Source organism: Puma concolor, chromosome E4, assembly GCF_028749965.1.
Source record: "Puma concolor isolate L17-30 chromosome E4, mPumCon1.1.hap2, whole genome shotgun sequence".
Lineage (NCBI taxonomy): Eukaryota > Metazoa > Chordata > Mammalia > Carnivora > Felidae > Puma > Puma concolor.
Window position 1 is genome coordinate 13,351,727 of NC_141683.1, and position 23,422 is coordinate 13,375,148.

The 23,422-nt window shown below is 34.7% G+C and overlaps 1 long non-coding RNA gene across 4 annotated transcripts in view; it reads left to right on the plus strand.

Annotated features, from left to right (window-relative positions):
* Positions 1–23,422, plus strand: part of LOC147572473 (uncharacterized) — a 391,655-nt gene that overhangs the window by 89,058 nt on the left and 279,175 nt on the right. For all 4 annotated transcript variants that reach the window (XR_015246203.1, XR_015246200.1, XR_015246202.1 and 1 more), the window contains exon 4: positions 3,791–3,853. This is a non-coding gene — a long non-coding RNA (uncharacterized LOC147572473). The remainder of the gene's footprint in view (positions 1–3,790; positions 3,854–23,422) is intronic.

Below are 23,422 nucleotides of genomic sequence, written 5' to 3' on the forward strand. Positions count from 1 at the left end.
TTGCTCTGTATAGGACTTCCAGTATTATGTTGAGTAGATGAGGTGAATGGGCACCTTTATCTTTTTACTGATCTTAGAGGAAAGCCTTTGCCTTTTTACCATTGAGTATGATGTTAGCTGTGGGCTTTACATATGTGAACTTTATTGTGTGGAGATGATTGCCTTCTATTCCTAGTTTGTTGACTTTTTTTTTTTTTTATCGTTAAAGGGTATTGAATTTTGTAAAATGCTTTCTCTGCATCTATTGAGATGATTATGTGATTGTCATTTTTTGTTATGTAATGTCGTGTATCACATTGATTAATTTTTATCCTGGCGTCCCAGGGATAAATCCCACTTGGTCATAGCTTATTGAGCCTTTTAATGTGTCATTAAATTCAGTTCACTAATACTTTGTTAAGTGTTATCTGTATTCATCAAAGATATTGGTCTATAGTTTTCTTATAATGTCTTCGTCTAGTTTTAGTATCAGGATAATGCTAGCCTCACAAAATGAGTCTGGAAACATTCCTATTTTTTGGAAGAGTTTGAGAGGGCTTGATGTTAATTCTAAATAGATGTTTTATAGAATTCTGCAATAAACCATTTGATCCTGGGCTTTTCTTTGTTGGGAGGATTTTTATTAGTGTTTCAATCTCCTTATTAGTTATATGTTTGCTCAGATTTTTCTATTTCTTCATGATTCAGTCTTGGTACATTTTATATGTCTAGAAATTTATCCATTTTTTGGCATTTAATTGCACACAGTAGTCTCTTATAATCCTTTTTTTTCCCCTTTGGCATCAGTAGTTATAATGTCTCCTCTTTCATTTCTGATTTTATTGGGATCCATTCATTCTTCTTTTTCTAGTTCCTTGATATATAAAATTAGGTTGTTTACTTGGGATCTTTCTTCTTTTTCAAATGTGGGCATTTGCCACTATAAATTTCTTGTTAGTAATGCTTCTGCTGAATCCCATCTTTTGTCATATTGTAGTTTTGTTTTTGTCTCAAAATTTTTTTAATTTATCTTTTCATGTCTTCTTTGACTCATTGGTTACTCAGGATGCGTTATTTCATTTCCACATAGTTGTTAATTTTGGAGCTTCCCTTCTGCTTTGATTCTAGTTTCATTCCATGTGGTCAGAAAAAAAAATCTATGTGGTATCATTTCAGTCTTCTTAAATTTGTTGACGTGTTTTGTGACCCTAATATACCTTTGAAAATATTCTGAATACACTTGAGAAGAATGTGAATTCTGTTGCCAATGGGTGAAATACTCTGTATGTATCTGTTGGGTCCGTTTCTTCTATAGTGTTATTCCAGTCTTCTGCCTCCTTATTTATCTTCTGTCTAGTTGTTCTATTATTGAAAGTGTATTGAAATCTACTGGTATTGTGTTGCTGTCTCTTTCTACCTTCAATTCTGTCAATTTTTGCTTCATACATTTGGGTTCCTATATGTTTACAGTTATATATTTTTAGTAAATTGACCCTTTTATTACTGTATAATGCCCTTCTATGTCTCCTGTAAAAGTCTTTGAGTTTAAAGATTATTTTGTCTATTATAAGTGTGGCCATTCCTGAACTCTTTTGTTTACCATTTGCATGGACTATCTTATTCCATCCCTCAGCCTATGTGTGTTTTCAAATCTAAAGTGAGTCTTGTAGGGGCGCCTGGGTGACTCAGTCGGTTAAGTGTCCAACTTCGGCTCAGGTCATGATCTCACAGTTCATGGGTTTAAGTCCTGTGTCAGGCTCTTTGTTGACAGCTCAAAGCCTAGAGCCTGCTTCGGATCCTGTGTCTTCCTCTCTCTCTGCCCCTCCCCACTCACACTCTGTCTGTCTCTCTCTCTCAAAAAAAAAAATAAACATTAGAAAATTTTTAATAAAAAAAAGTGATTGATTCACCACCATTATAGTATTACAGTATTCTATATTTGTTTCTTTATTTGCCTTTACCAACAAGCTTCATCCTTTCATATATTTTCATGGTGCTATCTATTCTCCTTTCATTTCACCTCAAAGGACTCCTTTTAGCATTTCTTGAAAGGCAGTTCTAGTGGTGAGGACTCCCTAAGCTTCTGTTTTTCTGAGAAAGTCTTTATTATTTCTCCTTCAATTTTTAAGGGCAGTTTTGCTATAGATAGATAGATAGATAGATAGATAGATAGATAGTGTTCTTTGTGGTTAGTTTTTGTTCTAGTACTTTGAATACATCATCCTGCTCCCTTCTGTCCTGCATGGTTTCTACCGAAAAGTCTGCTTATAGTGTTATGGAGGGTCCCTTATACATGACAAAGCTGCTTTTTTCTTGCTCCTTTCAAAATTCTCTCTTTGTTTTTGACTATTAACAATTTGATTATAATGTGTTTCAGTGTATCCTTCTTTGAATTCATCCTCTTTGGAATCCGTTGGCCTTCTTGGATCTAGATGCTCATTTCCTTACCCAGATATAGAAAGTTTTTTGGGCCATTATTTCTGCAAATAAGATTTCTTCCCCTTTCTTTCTCTCTCTTCTCCTTTTAGGACTCCCATAATTAGTATATTGTTCTGGCTGGTGGTGTCCCATAATTCCCTTAGACTGTCTTAACTTTTATTCATTCTTTTATCTTTTTGCCCCTCTGACTAGATAATTTAAAATGATCTGTTTTTGAGTTCACTGATTCTTTCTTCTGTTTGATCAAGTCTGTTACTGAACCCCTCTACCGAATTTTTCAATTCAATTATTTTATGGTCACTTCTAAAATTTCCTTGGTTTTTAAAAATATTTTCTCTTTGTTAACATTCCAGTTTTATTCATGCCTTGTTTCGCTGAGCTCATTGAGCATCTTTATGACAGTTACTTTTAATTCTTTGTCATGTAATTCCTATATCTCTGTTTCTTTAGGGTGAGTTTCTGGAGATATATTAATTCCTTTGTTTGGGTCATGTTTTACCGTTCCTTTGTATGCCTTATACTTTGTATTAGGATCAAACACCTCTTCCAGTCTGTATAGACTGTCTTAGTACAGAGAAAGATCTTTACCAATTGCCCCACAAGGGATTCTGGGGACTTCTCCAAGCTTTCTGTGGATATGTTCTCTCCAGCCTTGTCTGTGTAAATTCCCAATTAAACAGGTTTTACAAACTTATTTGTCTTGAAGCTTAGAAATCCTTACACCCTCTGTTATCTGTTTGTAGTGCTGTAGATTCTCTGGAGTTGCTGTAAGTTGCCCAGCTGTTTTTTGCTCTCAGAAGTCCTCAGTTATCTGGAGTACATTGGGTCCTGTCAACAGTCTGAGTTGGAGAAATTAGAAACCAGTCCCTGAGGCAGCAACCCTAAAGTCCAGAATATTGGACAAACCCTCCACTCTTCCCTTTTTCCCACTGTGAGTAAAGCAGCTGAGTTGTATTTTCCTGTTTGTTGTTCCATGTGCTCTTTGGAGCAGCAGTAAGCCACCTAGTGCCCCCCAGGCATTTATACCAGTTTAGTTCTCTGAGACTTGTGAGAGAGAGGCCAGTTCCTTGGGCAGCACTTGCATCCCAAGCTAGACTATTGGATGGATGCTTCAACTCTTTTCCTCCCTGGGGATAATCCAGGAGTTGGGAGTTTTCTCCCACTCATTCCACACTGAGCCTTGGATAAGGACTATGGCAAGGGAGTATGTGCTAGTGCAAAATGTCACGTTTTTTTTCCCCCTCAGTGGCCCCTGACTGGGGACCCTTTTCTGCCAGCACTCAGATTCAGGCAAAGCAAGTACTAGTCCCTCAGGTAGCCTCCTGAAAAGTCTACACATTAAATGCACGTTTCAGTCTCTTTCTCTCCACAGGGAGAAGCCAGGACTTGGGATTTTCCCCTCAATCACCATGCTGTGCTGATGTGAGGAGCTCTGGTGAGTGAGTGACGTACACTTCTCTAGCAGTTTTGATGTGGCTGGTTCCATGCCTCTCTGGAATGCAGGAGACTCTTACCTAGCTTTTGGATTTCTCATCAAGGGAATTGTTCCATGTATTGATGTTGAATTGGTATCTCCATGGAGGGAGAATATCTGGTGCTTCCTATTCTGCCCTCTTGTTGATGTCATCTGATTTCAATCTTTGTAAAATTACTTAAAAATTCGTTTTATGCCTTAGATTATGGACTATGTTGTATGTTCTTTGAAATTAATGGCATTGCACTGTCTTTGGATGCTACGTTCTATAAATATCAATGAGATCAAGTTGTTTGATAGTGATGTTCAGATTTTCCGTATGATTTGCCAATTTGCTGTCTCTTCTTTCTATCACTTATGAGTCAATAGTGTTAAAATTTGCAATTATAATTGTGGGGTTGTCTACTTTTACTTTTTGCTTCATTTATTCTAAAGTTCTATTGTTCTATATAGACATAGGATTGCTATACATTCGTATTGAATTGACTCATTTTTCATTTTGAAATGATTTTTTTTGCTCTTTTAATCAACATGTTCAGATAAATTGTATTTAGTATACTTTTTGATATGGTGAAGTTTAAATATGCCATCCTGCTATTTGTTTTCTATTTATTATATCAGATATTTGTTTCTTTTTTCCTCTTTCTAAGTCTTTTAGAATGATTGAGTTTCTTTTATAATTAAGTTTTATCTTCACTTTTGGCTTATTAGCTACAACTCTTTGCTTGTTTTTTTTCAGTTGTTGCTCTAGGATTTATAATATAAATCTTTAAATTTTTATAGTCTATCTTCAAACAGTATTATACAACTTCATATATATATAGCATAAGAAATTTCCAACAGGTTACTTCAATTTTCCCTCCCCTTTCTAGAGTGCTATTTTTATCATGTATTTTATTTCCATGTACTTTAAAATCCACGATACTTTTTATTACTTTTGCATTAAGTAGTTACTTGTGTTTTAAAGAGATTAAACCATGAGAAAAATGGCTTTTGTATTTACTTATATATGTTATCATTTCTGGCACACTTCTATCCTTTATGTAGATTGAAAGTTACCAACTGTTATAATCTTCTTTCACTTGAAGAAATTCCTTGACATTTCTTATAGTGCAGATCTGCAGGTGGTGAACCCTTAGCTTTCTGATGCCTAAAAAATGGTTTATTTTACCTTTTATTTATAAAGGTATTTTCTGGGTATAGAATTCTAGGTTGGCATTTTTCTTCCTAATACTTTTTTTATGGATTGTGTTATTTATGAGAAGTATGCTGTCATTTTTAATTTTCTTATTCTGTACATAATGTGTCTTCTGTGGCTCCTTTTGAATTTAGCGTCTATTACTACTTTACATCAATTTGATCGTGATGTTCTCTGGGGTGTGTGTGTGTGTGTGTGTGTGTGTGTGTGTGTGTTTTATTTTTTCGTTATGTTTGTTACTCACTGAGCTTCTTAGATATGTGGGTTAATTGGGAAAAATATTAGCCATTATTGTTAGGTGCTAACAGTCTTTTGTTTGTTATTGTTGTCATTTTCTAAATATTTCCCATTTGTTTTGATTTTGTCCTTGATGTAAGAGTTCTTTAGGAGAAAACTAAGTTTCAAAGCAACTTGAATTTAATTATTGTCCTATTGTTTTTTGACTTAGATATCTTCAAGCAAAGTTAAATCTTAGCCCTTGCAAATAAAATCAGAATATAGTTGCCACACACACACACACACACACACACACACACACACACCCCAAAAAATTAAAATAAAAACATTCTTAGATAAATCTTTGATCGTGAATTTAGGATGCCTGTCCCTGTGCCTCTTGGTGTTTTGCAGTAGAATAGCTAGTACTGGGTATGTTTAAGGAGAATGAGAAGGTCTGAGTATTTCCCCATAATCTTTTTCTACCCCATCTTGTTCTTTCTCTGTCTCCTATTTCTCTGTCTCCTTTTTCCTTCCTGTAACCTTATTATTCTTTTCTACTGTTCTCTTTGGCTTAAGTTATTGTTCCTTTAGAAACAAAAATTCAGATGGGAGAAATACTTTTAAAACAACTATCACTCATTCTTACTTATGAGAATCTGGGTAAAGAATGTGCATTTAAAGGTTGAAATGTAGTACTAGTGGTGACTGGAGAATTTGTTGGTAGCACATGAGGAAAAAAATCACATCTATGTTTGCCTAGCATTATGTGTCTTGATCCAAGTTCAAAACTGGTGTACTTTAGCAAATAACATAGTACTTGACACAGTCTGTGTTTAATAAATGTCTGTTGAATGAAAAAATACATCTCTTAACTCTAGGATTTTTCTTCCATTTCTGGTATATTCAGCCACTCCATTCATTCTGTCTCATGAATCTTTCCTAAAGATTTTTATTGGTTCAGGTCCTACCTTTGGAATATTCCTTTGATTGCCATTCTGAAGCTTTTCAAGATAGCATGTGCCTAAATTCCATGATTCTCTAATATTTTTACATTGTTCATTCAACTAATTCTAACTTGTCTCCTACATCCTCCACCTTTTTTTTTCATTATTAAAGAGATGCATAGAAGGAAAAGTGAAGTTGAACATTTAGTTGATTTATTTTTTATATTTTTTGTTTTGTTTTGGTTTTGGTTTTATTTTATTATTTTATGTATGTATGTATGTATGTATGTATGTATGTATTTGCTCTTAAGTCCATGTCTTTAGGAGCATCTATTAAGGATCTGCTCTCATGTGATTGTGGATGAGGGCCATTTCCAAGAGTGCTAAAAGAGTATCTTGATCTTCTAGGAGTTTACAGTATGATGGTTGATCAGATATTTGGAATAGAAAGTTCTTTCTTCATCTTTCTCTTCAGTAGTTTGGATAGAAACAAAACAAAGAAATGTTCCCCATAGTTAGAAGAAAGCATAATCCAAGTCACCTTGTGAAAAGACCTCATGACATTTTTCAAATCACAGATAGTTTTGGCTGTCTTGTTTTTCTTATAAAAATATAATAATATCACTGAGAGGCTGCTGAGCATGAGTCATACTTATCTGGATTGTCCTATTCATATATTCCCCTCAAGGGGTAGAATAGGATAATCTTTCTGTAGATATATACTTATACCTGTATTAGTTGGGATTTCCCAGAGAAACAGAGCCAGTAGGATGTGTGTGTGTGTGTGTGTGTGTGTGTGTGTGTGTGTGCATATGTCAATTTATTAAAGAAATTGGCTTGCATGATTATACACACTGGCAAGTCCAGAATCTGTAGGTTGAGTGGAAGGCTGTAGATCCAGAATAGCTGAAGCTGCAATTCCAATCTGAGAGACAATGCTGTAGAATTCTCTCTTGCTCAGGAGAGGACAGTCTTTACGTTCTATTCAGGCTTTCAACGGACTGGATAAGGTGCACACACATTATGGAGGGCAATCTGCTTTAAGCAAAGTCCACCAATTTCAATGTTAATTTCATCCAAAAACACCCTCACAGAAATGTTCAGAATAATATTTGCCCAAATATCTGGGCACTCCATGACCCAGCTGATTCGACACATGAAATTAACCATCACAGTGCCCAAGGAAGCTTCAGGATAATTTTCTTCCCCAGGTTCACATGTAGATGACAAATCAAATATGAAATGAATTACTGATTTTGCAAAGGATGTCCTGGTATAGGCTATCCTTCTGGGGGATTACCAAGAATAAGAAATTCCTAAACAGAGAAAACTTGTGAGTAAAGTATGCCTCATGAAAAAGTCACAGTGCTTAGAATATCCCAAAAGTGCTATAATTTCCTGTAACTTGCATCCTCAGAGGTAAAATAAAAAGAAGCTATGTCAGCAGGAAAACTAGATAATTTATACTAGCAAGAAAAATTCCTTTATCCTAAGGTTTGTGGTAGCTCACCACACAGATATCTCTTGTCTAGGTAACTGCTGAACCTAGCTCTACAATTCATTTTACAAAGTATTGAAAAATGTTACAGACCAAATAGTTTCAATAGTTTAGGTGAAAACAGTTCTTATAAAGACAAAATTATCTGGATAATCACTCAATTCCTCCACTTTGTTTTGCTAATGTGTTTATCAGTATTTTACCAAAGCAAATTCAACTAAGGACAAAGAAGCAAACAAGCAATTCTTTTCACACATTTTTAAGAGGTTATTGTTGTTCAGGTAGAAAAAGACTGTAAAAATTCTCCAGTAATGTATTTTCAGTTAAGATGAATACTTAGAACAGCAAAGTACAGTGTTTTTATCATTCAAAATGCCTTACTCTTTTAAAGTATATTTTGTCCTTTCTTTTTATTTCTGTTTATAAAATTCACAATTTTACATGAATAATGATGACTGTTACCTGGGTCTTTCACTAAAATACCAAAAGCCAGGGCTCTTGGCTGCCTGGATCCTATTTAGTATATACATAACTTTGCAAATATGGCTTTTAAAGGTTTTCATTGACTAGTGTCATAAAAATAAACCTGGTACCAGAGACTCTTTTTCAAAAATTTTCTCTTGAACACTAAAAACACCTTATCCAATGAGTCTTTCAAGCTAATTCCTTTTATATTTGTCCTTCCCCTAGAAGAGTTCCTGTACTTTAGATTATAGGGCCAGTGTAGTCCCTAAGGCAAATCTCTGATCTATCAATGTCTGCCCTTAAAAACCTCAGGACATACAAATCAAACTTCATGTCGTCATTATAGCATTAGTCCTTGACTTCTCATTTTCCAGCCCACTGTTTTGTTTTGTTTTGTGCTCAGCCTCTTGGCTAGGGCACGGGAAATCTTTGGCCTTTTTGAGATAACTTTGTATTTGTATTTTATCACAACTTTTTAGACCTCTAAAGAGCAAGACATCCTTATAGAACTTTTCAAATGAAGTTAACAATTTAGCTTTATCACAGTACATCTATCTTTTCACTAAACATAAATCCACTAGTAACTCAAATAAACCTATGACATAATAGGATGATATCTTGCCTAATGATTACACAAGAAAGAAGTACAGAGATAAATGTTAACCAGTGAGGCAACCCTAAGGGGGATGGATGAAAGGGTCCCTGAGGGATGCAGGAACCATCTTTTAGCATCACCATTTCCACCTGAATTACAGCTAATATCCCAAATGGATGTTTTATGTTGTGTGTTCTCCAATGAAGGAATCAGCAGAAATCCACTAGTTGTATTTATGTTTAGATATTTAGCTCCAGAAAACAGCCCAGAGAGTTAAGGCCATAGTAAATATGCTCCTTAGATGTGAAATAAAGAATGCCAGGTTGGAAATAAAAATACTATGGATCAGAATTGGCCACTGTGCCAGCCTGGGAAGTTAAGAGGAGAAGGAGGCTTTGAATCTTCTTTAATTGAGATAGCAGACTTCCCTGGATATTATTAAGGGATTGGAATAATGTTGTGTTGTTTGTTTTGTTTTTAATTTCTTTACTATGAAGCTATGCATCATTTTGACCACTATGGTAGTGAGGATTATGCTAGGCAATGTTATGGTAACAAAAAACCGTACATTCTTGGTGGTTTAATATACACAGGTGTATGTCTCATTTATGAAAAGTGTGATGCATGTTGGGATGCTGTCCTTCATCTGAAAACTTCACCGTCTGGAGCACATGCCCGCCCTCTAAGGCTGCTATGGTTGAGGAAGAAAGAGCTGGAGCTTTTATGGGTAGAGGTATCTATCACTTTCTCCTGTGCATTGGCCAGATATTAGCCATATGTTCCAATTAACTGCAAGGGAGGCTGGCAAATGTAAGGACTATATTTTTGGTCTATTGTATGGACTGTTTGGTAAGGATGAAATGTCTCGGTACAACACAGATTAGAATCAGATAGTAGGATAATGTTGTGCTTAGTTTATTTGGGTACAAGGGAAGCTAATTCATTAATACTAACTAATGTTTGCTTGTTTACTCATATTTGTTCTTCGACTAGTTACTTATGGCACAAGGTAATCATAATAATAGCTAAGACTTACTGAGGACTTACGAAATTCCAGGTACCATTGTAAGCACTATACCTTTTTGATCTTATTTAACCCTTATCTACACCCTTATAGGTAGGCGTTAGGACTATTACTTCTATTATACAGGTGAGGAAACTGTAGCAAGAAATGTTAAATGATTTGTCTAAAGTTACACGTTGAATAAGTGGGAGAGCCAGTTCTGAACCCAGAAAGTCTTACTCCAGACGGAGGTTAGGTATTTTGCATTTTTCATTTTAAGGTGAAGGATGATCTGAAGTCGGCAAAAAGGCAAATCAGCCCAGGCCAATGGGTATATTCTCACTAAAAGCTTGTATTTCCTCAATTAGCAGGCTCTCCTGAAAACAGTAACAAATCAGTGGAAATGCTAGTGTGGGTGGTGACTAGATAAGGAATGGAGAATTTAAAAGATGTTTCTACCATTAACTGCCATCTCTCCGAATGAGAGTGTGAATTCAGTGAGAAACACAAAAATATTCTTTATTAGAATAAACTATTTCCTATTTCCTTTCATACTTTATTCCTCTATGCTTTGTACCTTAAATTCCTACTGATGTCTCCAGAGAATAGAAAATTCAGAATTGCAAATTGTATCTTGGCACTTTCTTGAATTTATTCTTCGATAGAACAGACTGAAAAGTAAAATTAAAAACCTCTCCCCTTTGTCTTCTGCATTTCACTGCTTCTTAACTTTTCTTTTTCTTTCTTTCATTTTTCTTCCTTTCTCTCTCTCTTCCTTCCTTCCTTCCTTCCTTCCTCTCTCTCTCTCTCTCTTCTTTTCTTTTCTTTTCTTTTCTTTTCTTTTCTTTTCTTTTCTTTCTTTCCTTTCTTTCTTTCTTTCTCTCTCTTTCTCTTTCTTTCTTTCTTTCTTTCTTTCTTTCTTTCTTTCTTCTCTCTCTTCATTTCTTTAAACACTCTCTGTTTTCTAGCTGCTTGCCATATTTTGATCTATTTTAATAGTCCAGTCTTGGTTACATATAGTTTCTAACTTTTTAAGTCAAATGTTTTGTGTTTTTTTAACCAGTAAATTTCACATAACAAGTTTCTATGGTTATGCTCCTTTCTTCAAAGGAAATAGAAAATGGAATTAAGGGTACTATTATCTGTTAAGAATTCTTTCTTTTACAAGCAGTGGAGTTCCATCATTGCATTACTTTGACTTAAACACTTTCTAAAACATTGTATTTTCTCTCAACATACCATAGGAAAGTCTGCTCAGTAGAATAATAGTGATGCAGATTTTCTATGAAAATGAGAATTTCTGCTTTTCTTTGGACCATTTAAGTCTATGCTTTGATTTGAGGCATGTTTCACTTGTAATACTTTGTCCAATCTATAATGTTTACATTTATTCCTTAGTATCTTACTACATCATGTTTAAATGTAAACAGTTGAGATTTGTTTCCCTCCATTGGAATTCCTAAATAACAGTTCTACATATTACAATTTTAAAGATGTGTCATGGCAGCTGCAAATAACTTTTAAAAAGAAACTTTGTGCAGCAAACTATCATATTTCATCTACACTCTGGCAAATGGTTCTTGCTTTTTGGCCTCAATTCAGCCTTCATTTTGCAAACCAACTTCCTGCAGCATGAGAATATACATTTTCCTGGGCCAAATATTCCAAAGTGGACACCAATTTGAGACTCTTAGCATTTTCTAGTTTTCCAGCTTTTGGACATATGAGCATTGAAAATGCCAGATTTCTGCTATTCATGCCAAACATTTAGGCTTTGGAGGCTGAAAAGTCAAGAGTCTCAATTTTAGCATATAATGCCAGAAGCAAGCTATCCTTTTGAAACAATTACTCCCTGGCAGTGGGTCAGCCCACAGCACCACCTTTCCAAGCAATCTCTATGTCATCTGCTCAACACCCCTAGAAGAGTCAGTTACTTCTAGCTCTAGAAGGGAAATTGGGTAATACGAAGGGGGATATGGAGGCTAATGAACATGTGCAGTATGGATATTTGATGAAAGAGAAGCTAGCTTTTTTATTTTTAAATTTTTTTTCTGATTTTTCTTTTTCAGCTAATGTGTGATTTCCTTTCTCTACTTCTCCATCCTCCAAAGATGGAGAAGTTACTCCTCTATTCTGCCATGCTTCTTATTCTAAGTGCTTTAAAAATATAACCATACAATGGCATAGAGAGTGACAGGTTTTGGGGGACAGTTTCAGACAGGGTAATCAGAAAGGGTGTCAATGATATCTGGAGTGAGACCTGGATTACAAAAACGAAGAAGTTGTGAAAAGTTATGGGAGAGAAACATTCTTAGCAGTGGGATTGGCTCATTCAAAGGCCTTAACAAAGGACTTAGTTTGGTATGTTTATGGAACAGAATGAAGGCCAGTGTGGTAGAGATTATTTGGCTCACCCAGGAAGCAATCCTTTTCTACCCTGCCTCTCCCCAGTATTAGGGCTTGAAAGTTAGATAAGAGGTTTCCCAATATCTCTTATTGTCAGAGTTGCTCATTAACCTACCTGGAAGCCAGGAGACTTACAGAGAAGTCTGTCTCTTATGTAATGAGACATAAGGGGAAATTTGGGGGAAGCTTTTACTTTCCTAATAAAAAGACAGATGCAGCTTCTCTCCTTTCCCCCTTCTTCCTGACTAGAATGCAGATGTGAGGAATAGCATGACAGCAACCACATTATAACTGTGAGGCAAGAAGCATACTCTCACCTCTCCTGCTGTCATGCATGTGCACGTGTATGCACGTGGCTCTCTAAATAAATAAATAAATAAATAAATAAATAAATAAATAAAAAGACTCCTCTTAAATGTTTTGCCTGAGAAGTTTGGAACACAATGGTGCCATTCACTAAGATAGAGGAAAAGGGAAGAGTGTTCGAACAAGGATTTTTTGGGGGGTAGGTGTGGGAGAAGGTGGCAAGGGGAATAAAAAGTTATGTTTGACATATTAACTTTTAGATACTTAGTGGACAGAAGAGTAGACATGAGTTGAGGGGAGTGCTTATAGGTAGTTATATGTAGTTGGGAATCTGTAATTCCTTTATTTGTAACAGAAAATCAGAAAAGTTATTTCTAAATATTTTTATGCTGATTATAAATTTCAATAAATTCCTTAATAATACTCAAAAAGGAAATGTGGTTTAAATTTTCCCAGCTTTTCCTAAACTTTTCACACTCCTCTTTTTTCATAGCAAGTTTTAGGTAATTAAGTAAGTAGTTAATGAACTGATCAATCTTCCTCTCACAGCCTGTGTAGCCCAGAGGCTAGTACAAAATAGTTTCTCAGTAATTTGTGTTACATGGAAAAGCAAATCAGATGTGGACAGAAAAGGAAAAGGATGAACTTAAAGGGATTCTAGGCTTCTGCCTTTGATCACTCAGTGAGTGTTTGTAACAGTATAAGAGAAATGCAGGGTGCAATATATGTGTCAGAGGGAAAAACACATTAGGTTTGGGGATATATGGGGTTTCAAATGCTCATAAGACATTCAGATGGAGATGTCCAGCTGGAAGTTAGAGATATGGCACTTGTAATAGAGAAACAGATTTGGGAGTGATGAACCTATTTGTCGATAACTTGGTCCATGGGAAAAGACAATGTGCAGAGTGAGGAGAAAAGTAAGACAAATGGTACACCAGGTATGTGCCAGTCTCTGAGCTTTTTCACTGGCTCTTTCCTCTGCCTGGAATGATCTCTCTCCAGATAGCCCATGATCTCACTCTCACCCCTTCAGGTGTTTGTGCAAATGTCATCTTTCCTTTGAGATCTTCCTCCTATTTATACCTTGTCTGCTCTCAGGCTTTCCCCTATCCTTCTGCTTTATTTTTTCTCTATAATACTTAAAACCATCAGATATCTTATGTATTTTAATATCTTTTTTTGTTTTGCTTATCTGTTAACCTCCATTAGAAGTTAATATTTCATGAAAGCAGGATTTTGTTTCTTCCTGCTTTGTTTATTGCTATAAACTCAGTGCCTATGATACTGTTAGGCATACAGACAGGGTTCAATGTACATTTACTGTGTTAATGAAGAGCCTGGAAAATACCAAACAAGAAGGGGCTATTCAGATTAGGCAAAGGTCAAAGCAGAAACTGAAAAGGTGTGATGAGAAAAAAAGATAGAGCATCAAGAGGAACTAATACCGTGGAGGAGTAAGGAGGAAAGAGCTTCAAGATGAAAACAGTGGTCAAAGCTATCAAGAACATCTTGGAGATCAATAGTCTCCTTTTATCCACAGTGGATATGTTCCAAGACTCCCAGTGGGTCCCTGTAACCTAACAGTAGCGAACCCTATGTATACTACGTTTTTTCCCTTATACATGCCTAGCTGTTATAAAGTTTAATTTATAAATTAGGCACAGTAAGAGATTAACAACAATTATAGTAAAATAGAACAATTATAACAATCTATTATAATAAAAGCTATGTGAGTGTGTTCTCTCTCTTTTTCTCAAAATATCTTATAGTACTATACTTACCCTTCTTTTGTGATGATGTGAGATGATAAAATGCCTATGTGATGAGATGAAGTGAGGTGAGTGACACAGGCATTGTGACATAGGGTTAGACTACTATTGACCTTTTGATGTTAAGTTAGAAGGAGAAGCCTCTGTTTCCGGACCGTGGTTGACCATAGGTAACTGACCATGGAAAGCAAAGACAGGGATTGGGCTGAGGGGTGGGGGTGGGAGTAGGGGGAAGGACTACTGTACTAAGAAAGATAAGAACTGAAATTTCAACTGGATAAAAGCAACAACATTTTAATTTGAATGGGAAAAAAGTCCCAGGGCATCACGCATACAGACTTCTTAGGCGTGTAAGAATTTCTTTGGAAACCTAGTTCTCACAATGAAGCAGGAAGTAAGAGAAAGCTACAAGAGCATCTGTTCTCATGAGATTTTCAGACTTGAATCACAAACTAAAGGAAGTTTGGATAGTTCGGATAAAGTTCAGATACTTATCTGAACTTTGGGGGTGGTTATTTAAACCAAACCAAATATAATATACTACAGTTCATCTCCTAAAAACTAAAAACTTATTTGAGAACATTGTCCACAGTGGTATTCACACCAAGCATTTAGTTAACAAACCTTTCATATCTGCTCTATATGATAAAGTTGAAATGGAGAATATATGTAGATTTTCTGCTATCATTATATTTGTTAGAGGTGACAGTAAATAAACTATGTTAATCTGTGTTTGTCTGATGTTCAATAAACCAACATATTTATGTGGAATATGTGAAATTTGAAAATAAAGTCAAAGACATTAAAAGAGCTTTGAGAACAACTTTAAATCTCTCCCAAGTACAGATCAATGAGTGTTTTGATTATAATGCAAAACAATAGTTCATTGATTTTTATGTACTTAAAAGACATTTGTTTCTGACCTACATCAAAAAGCAAGGCCAACAAAATGTAGTATAAATTAAATGTTGGGTTATATTTCAGTTTGATACAAAAGAGCAGAATAATTCTCTTCCATTTATATAATGTTTTGCTGAACTTGCTCTATACTTTAAAGCAATCAACAGATAATGCACACTCTGGGAAGGAACCCAATGGGAAGTGGGCTTAAATACATGGTATAAATCAGAATTGGTTGAATTTTACTACATTTTTGGCTTGGCTAACACCTTAAACCAGTTTTCAAATATCTAGGTTCAGTAAAATTTGAAATACATATTGTATAGCTTAATCCTCTCCTCCTCTTAAAACTGATGTGCATTTAATAGGATTTCAAATCTGTAAATCCTTATGCTTTTATAGGTAACTCATCATATACCTCATAAAAAACTATGCAATGTCCAGAAAGTCAGCAGGTCCAATTATCTTAAAAACTAGCTTTTATAAGGGACACCCAGGACAGAAACCTGAAGCTCTAAATTTATGAAATATTCAAACCTAAATTGATTACTAAGGCATTAGGCTCTAAGAAACGCTCTCTTCCATGTTGAATTGAATGACATTACAAAAGGAAGGAACCTCTGGCAGAAATCCAAGCTGAGAAAAGATGTCCTTTAAAACAGGGTTGCTCTCTTTTCTTCACCAGTTTCTAGGAAGCTTTTTATCTTGGTTCTCAAAAGCCTGGCATCCCAGAAAATTTTCTTACAGACAAGTTAAGTAATTAGGATTACAGGCAATGGCATTATTCTGTTCTAACGGAAGAGCAGAGCCTTTAGTAGTTAGTTTGTTCCTGAGAGGTCAGGGACGGGCTAATGCTCCACTTCCTCACTGCTCTAGTTAACATTCCATTTCAAAGGATCTTAGGGAAAAAGGGCTAATAGGAAAGGTTAAGGGAAAGCATGGAAAAGAAGATTGCAGAGAGAAGACTGTGTAAATCAGCTAGGAAAAGAAAACAAAGCCGTGAATTCTAATTAGTGACGTGTTTCTAGGATTCTTTTTTTAAAATACTTATTAGGAAGTGAGGGTTTAAAAAGTGTGGGAGCTTTAGAGACTCAGTAAAGGGATTTAGAACATTATAAATAATTAATTTGTAACCTTTTGTATTAAGGTCTTAAAATATCTTTGAGTGATGACAAGAAGATTGCTATTAAACCTATGCTCTGAGTAGTTATACAGCTGTATTTAATCAAGATGTGGTGCTGTGATTTTACTGAGCACATATCTGAGGATTTGGGATTGGGAGAAAGTCGCTAATGTAAATGGAGAAAAGAACATAGCTGAATATTTCTCCTAAATATTCTAAGCTTCATATTTCTCCTAAAGTATTGAAAATACTCTGATAGCTTTGTTTCATGAAGATAGCACTGCAATAATCAATCATCGTTAGCTGTTATCAATAATGTTTATGAGAGATATATAAATGTAATTATCATATCCTCCTGACTCTTCCTTTAAATAACTCTAATCTATTTAATTGTTCTTTCCGGAAGTGCTTTGTCACATACAATGTGAAACATCCTTGAGAAATCTACAAAGGACAAAGGAAACTAAATAGGAAGAATAAAGAGGACGAAAAGAATATAGTGGAGAAGAGATTGGTCTGAGGTTATGAGGAGCCAAAAGATATTGAGAATAAGGAATGATGGGAAATTAGGTGTTCTACAAAATTTAAGGAGACCAATGAAAACAAAAAACAAAAACTAGTTGCTCGATATTTGGATTTTCAATATGAGCATGGACTCAGGCCATTTTTCAATTCAGTTCTGAGAAATTCTTGAATAATGTATTATCTTTTAATTGTGGTAATTATTGACTATTGAGTATATATTTTATTTTTTTTAATTTGTATCTTTGTGTTTAAAAAGGAAAAACATTTTTATCAGTTATACATTCATACAGTGTAAACGATCAAATAGTTCTTCCAGGTTTATTAAAAAAAACAAAAAACAAAAAAATGGTCGTCCAAATTCACCCTCCTTGCCCCATTTTTCTTTTTCCAGAAATAAACTTTCACATCTTTTATTTATTTATTTAAAAAAAATTTTTTTTTTCAACGTTTGTTTATTTTTGGGACAGAGAGAGACAGAGCATGAACAGGGGAGGGGCAGAGAGAGAGGGAGACACAGAATCGGAAACAGGCTCCAGGCTCTGAGCCATCAGCCCAGAGCCCGACGCGGGGCTCGAACTCACGGACTGCGAGATCATGACCTGGCTGAAGTCGGATGCTTAACCGACTGCGCCACCCAGGCGCCCCATCACATCTTTTAGATAATCTTTTTGTCATGTAATGCTATATGTCATACATATATATTTTTTTCATTTTAAATTATTTAATCATTACCTATGGTGATCCCATGATAAAAAAAAAATTAAAAATCAAGAGGGTGGATTTGGGTGACTGCTCCTTATCAAGTTTTGCTACAATAATGCTGCATAACAAAGAACTCTCAAACTGTAATTGATATGGAATCAAGTGTTTATTTCTCAATCATCCATCTATAAGTGGTTCAGGCAGTCCTTCCTCAGGAGGTGAGGATTAGATTCAGATCTGTCCATGGGTCATTCTAGGATCATTGGCCATTCAAGGAATGCTCTTCTTGAGAGAAAATACCCATGAGAGGCTAAGACACACCACACAGGCACGTAGCTAGCCTCTGCTCATGTTGTTTCTGCATGAACTTCATTGGCCAAAACAAACACAAGGCTAACACCTTAAACCAAGTCCACAATGATGTCCCCTGGAAGATCAGTATTGTGAGTATTTACTGAGTACTAATATGATCTACTGCTGAAGACCTTGCTGATGTATCACACACTGACCTTACCACGCACTCTTCCAATCTTCCCATCCTTCTGTTATCATTAGGCTTATATGATAATTTTGGTCAGATACAAATATTGTTAACATTTAAAAACATATAGGCAATAAATACATAACTAAATAAATAAAGTTAACATTTTTAGGACTGTGCAAATGTGTTTCATGGCTGCACCATTTAATACACTTTGAGTACTCTCTGTAAAATTTGCTTTTTCTATAATTAAAAATTAACTTATTTTTTCATTTGCTTATTCTTCTAGGTATTTTTATTTTATTTTTATTTTTATTTATTTTTTTTTTCAACGTTTTATTTTATTTTTGGGACAGAGAGAGACAGAGCATGAACGGGGGAGGGGCAGAGAGAGAGGGAGACACAGAATCGGAAACAGGCTCCAGGCTCTGAGCCATCAGCCCAGAGCCTGACGCGGGGCTCGAACTCACGGACTGCGAGATCGTGACCTGGCTGAAGTCGGACGCTTAACCGACTGCGCCACCCAGGCGCCCCACTTCTAGGTATTTTTAAATGACTACATCATCTTTTACTAATTGCCTATGTCTTTTTGCAATGCATTTGGAGAAGTCAGTTATTCTACCAACACAATCTTCCTGAAGAAACTAGAATTTTCTTATCTGCTCCAATATGGACTAGTTGTCCTCTATCTTTCCTGGTATTCCTTCTTGGTTTACTTTCTCATTTTAGTAAATAACATTCTTTGGTAAATTCCTGAGAAAAGTGACAGGGGAAAAATATTTTTGAAACCCTACTTGTTTTAAAAATATCTCTGTTTTACCATCACACTTTATTTTTAGCTAAAGTAGGTCTAGAATTATAGGTTAGACATTATTTTCCTTCAGAGTTTTGGAAACCTCATTCAATTATCTCTAGTTTTTAATGTTGATGAAAAATAGAAAAAAAGCCAGATTTCCAATATTTTAAGAATTACTATATTATCCATCTGCAACAGAGAACTTCATAAGATCTACTCTTTGCTCCCAATGTAATGAAAAATGATGATAACATGTCAAAGTGTGGGATTTTTATGATTTAAAATCCCTCTTCTTCAGTTCTGGGAAATTTTCTGGAATCATATCTTTGACAATGAGGTTACTAACAAATTTTCTCTATTTGTTTTCTCTGTATGGTATACTCTGGTCTGGTCTTTTTTTTTTTTTTTTAATTTTCCCATCTGTCTTTTTTGCTCCAATTTTCTGTGAATATTGCTAACTATATCTTCACTCTGATTTACTGAGTTTTTATTTTCTAATTTGATATCAATTTTTACTTTTTGAAAGGTTTTAAAATTTTGTTCTCTGGCAATTTCTATTTATACTAGTAGCTTTGATTTTTCTATGGATGCAATATATTTATCCTTATCTCCTTGATAATATTAATGGATATTTATATTTGGATTCTTCATTTTTAAAATTGAAATATAATTTATATACCATAAAAGCAACCTTTAAAAATGTACAATTTCATGGTTTTTAGGGAATTCACAAGCTTGGTAAATAACACTAATTCCTGAAGATTTTCCTAACCTTCAGAGGAAACCCTGTGCTTGTTGGCAGTCACTTTCCATTTCCCTTTCCTTTAGCTGTTAACAGTTAATCTCCTTTCTATCTTTATGGATTTACCTATTCTGGACATTTCATATCAATGGAGTCATACAATATGGGGTCTTTTGTACTTGGCTGTTTTCTTTAGCATAATATTTTCAAAGTCCATCTAACTTGTAGCATATAATAACAGCACTACATTCTTTTTTATGGCTGAATAATATTTCATCATATGGATGTATCAATTTTGTGTATCCATTCATTGGTTGGAGGGACAGTTGGGTTGTTTCTGCATTTTGGCTATTATAAATAATGCTGCTATGAACATTTGTATTAAGTTTTATAGTAACATATGTTTTCAATTCTCTTAGGTATATACATGGAGTAGAATTGCTGGGTTAGGTTATAAGTCAACATTTAAATTTTTGAAGAACTGTCAAACTTTTCTCCAAAGAGACTATACCATTTTACATTTTTAGCAGCAATACATGAGGGCTCCAATTTCTTCGCATTCTCACCAACATTTATTATCTTCCATTAAAAGAATTAAAGGCATCTGAGCATGTGTGAAGTGGCATCTCATTGTGGTTTTGATTTGTATTTCCCTGATGAATAATGATATTGAGCATTTTTCCATGTCCTTCTTTGCCATTTTTAAATCTTTTTTTAAATTTTTTTTTTTTCAACGTTTATTTATTTTTGGGACAGAGAGAGACAGAGCATGAACGGGGGAGGGGCAGAGAGAGAGGGAGACACAGAATCGGAAACAGGCTCCAGGCTCCGAGCCATAAATCTTTTTTTAAAGAAACATCTACCCAGGTTCTTTGCAGGTTTTTAAACTGGCTTCTTTTTCTTTTCTTTTTTTTTATTTTTAGTATTGAGTTATTTAGAAATTTTTAAATATATTCTGGATGTAACCCTGATTAGACACATGATTTGCAAATATCTTCTTTCATTCTTTGGGTTATTTTCTTTTGTGATAATGTGCTTTGAAGCACACAAGTTTGGGAATTTTAGTTCAATTTATTTTCTTTTTTTAGCTGTACTTTTGAATCATATTCATGAAATAATTGCAAAATCCGATATCATAAAGATTTTCTCCATTGTTTTCTTCTAAGAGTTTTATAGTTTTAGCTATTAAACTTAAGATTGATCTATCTTGAGTTATTATTTGTGTATGGCATGAAGTATAGGTCCAAATTCATTGTTTTGCATGTGGATATCCAGTATTCCTAACACCATTTGTTAAAACAAAACAAAACAAAAAACTATTTTTGCTCATTTAAAGGTCTTAACATTGAAAGTTGTAGCTGTATGTGTTCATTTCTGGACTTTCAATTCTATCCCATTGCACTGTAAGTCTATCCTTATGCCAGTACCGCATTGTCTTAATTATTGTAGTTTTGTAATAGGTTTTGTATGAGTACAGGAAGTATGAGTACTCCAACATTGTTCTTTTCAAGATTGTTTTGGCTATATTGGGACTCTTATAGTTCCATATGAATTAGGATTAGCTTGTCCATTTATTAAAATAATACAGTTAGAATTTTAATAGAGATTGTGCTGAATCTATAGATCAATTTGGTGATATCACCATCTTAATGACATCATGCTTTCCTATTGTGAATATGGAATGGCCTACTATTTATTTAGGTCTTCCTTAATTTCTTTCTGTAAGATATTTTGATTTTTAAAGCATAGATTTTACAAATAAAATTATTTTTAAGTATTCCTCTTTTTGATGCTATTTTTAAATTTTATTATAGATACTCTTTATTTGGTTGAGAAAGTTCCCATTTTTTCTTAGTTTCTTAAGTGTTTTAAATCATTAAACAATGTTACATTTTGTCATTTTTCAGTATTCAATGAGATAATCATGTGTTTTTTCCCTTTTATTCTCAATATGGTGCATTACATTGATTAATTTTATATTATGAAACACTTTTGCATTCCTGGGATAAATCTCACAAACTCATGATTTATAATCCTTGATATATATTCATAGATTTATCCATTTCATCTAAATTTTCTAATTTGTTGACCTATAATAATTTAGAATACTTCCTCATACTTCTTTTATTTTTGTGAGGTTAAGAGCAATGTCCCTTCTTTCATTCTGGAGTTAATAATTTGAATTCTTCTCTCCTTTTTTTTTTGCTTGGTCATTCTGGCTAAAGTCTTGTCTATTTGTTGATCTTTTCAAAGAACCAACATTTGGTTTCATTGATTTTTCTCTGTTGTTTCCTTATTCTCTATTTTGCTCATTCAAACTGTAATATCTATTATTTTTTTCCTTCTGATTGCTTTGGGTTTAATTTGCTCTTCTTTCTCTAGTTTCCTATATGAAAGTTTAAATTATTGATTTGAAGTCTTTACTGTTTTTAATGTAGATGTTTACAACTGTAAATTTCCTTCTGGATAGTGTTTTCATTTCATCCCCAAAATTATGCTGTGTGTTCCTATTTGTCAAAGTATTCTCTATTTTCCATTGTGATTTCTTCTTTGACCTATTGGTTACTTAGAAGTGTGTTATTTAATTTCTACATTTTTGAATTTGTCAAATTTCCTTCTGTTATTTATCTCTAAGTTCATTCTCTTGTGGTGAGAGAGTGTGATTTGTATGTTTTCAATTATTTGAATTTGTTAATACTGATTTAGTAGCCTATCCTAGAAAATGTTCCATGTGTATTTGAGAATATGTATGTTGCTATTGTTTGTTGGAGTGTTCTATAGATGTCTGGTATGTCTAGTTGGTTTACAGTGTCAGCCACGTCTCCTATATCCTTATGGTCATCAGTCTAATTGTTTATCTATTATTGAAAGTGGGCAATTGAAGTCACCAGCTACTATTGTTGAATTGTTTCTTTCTCCTTTCAATTCTATTAGCATATGCTTCATGTATCTTGGGGCTTTGTTGTTAGGTTTGTAACTATTTTATCCTCTTGATGAATCAAAAGTAAGTCTTAAAATTGGGTAGTGTCAGTCCTGACTTTGTTCTTCTCCTTCAGTATGGTGTTGGTTATTCTGCAGTAATTTGCTTCTCCAAATAAATTTAGAATCAGTTTGTCAATAAAAACAAAGTAACTTGCTGGTATTAGGAGTGGGATTGAATTAAATTTATAGATTTGGTTTGATAAGAACTGATATTTTGATGATATGGAGGCTTCTTATCCATGAACATGGACTCATATGACATTTGGAAGTGAGTTATAATCATTAAAATTGAAAAAGAGAGGGGCGCCTGGGTGGCTCAGTCGGTTAAGCGTTTGACTTCGGCTCAGGTCATGATCTCGCGGTCTGTGAGTTCGAGCCCTGCGTCAGGCTCTGTGCTAACAGCTCAGAGCCTGGAGCCTGTTTCAGATTCTGTGTCTCCCTCTCTCTCTGACCCTCCCCCGTTCATGCTCTGTCTCTCCCTGTCTCAAAAATAAATAAACGTTAAAAAAAAATTGAAAAAGAGGGAGAGAGAAATTTCTTTTTGTTGGTGCAGCATTTAAGAATCTCAGAGGTTGCAAGTCTATTCTAACAACTAAAAAGATGAAAAGTCTGAAAAATCAGCAACTCTACTTACATCTCTCAGAGAAGTGAGATCGCAGGACAAACCACTGCCCCCAAATTAGAGAGACAGAGAAGCAAATATACAACTTACCTGAACAGAAACCCACAAGCAGAAAACTGAACTGGAACCAATATTGAGGTAGGAAAACCTGAACTATAATTGATGAATTTCTGAAAGCTCTGTGTGTACAATCTGAGAGCTAAAAACTGCAAGGAAGCCTAGTTAAAAGGGATCCCCCAACTGTACTTCTG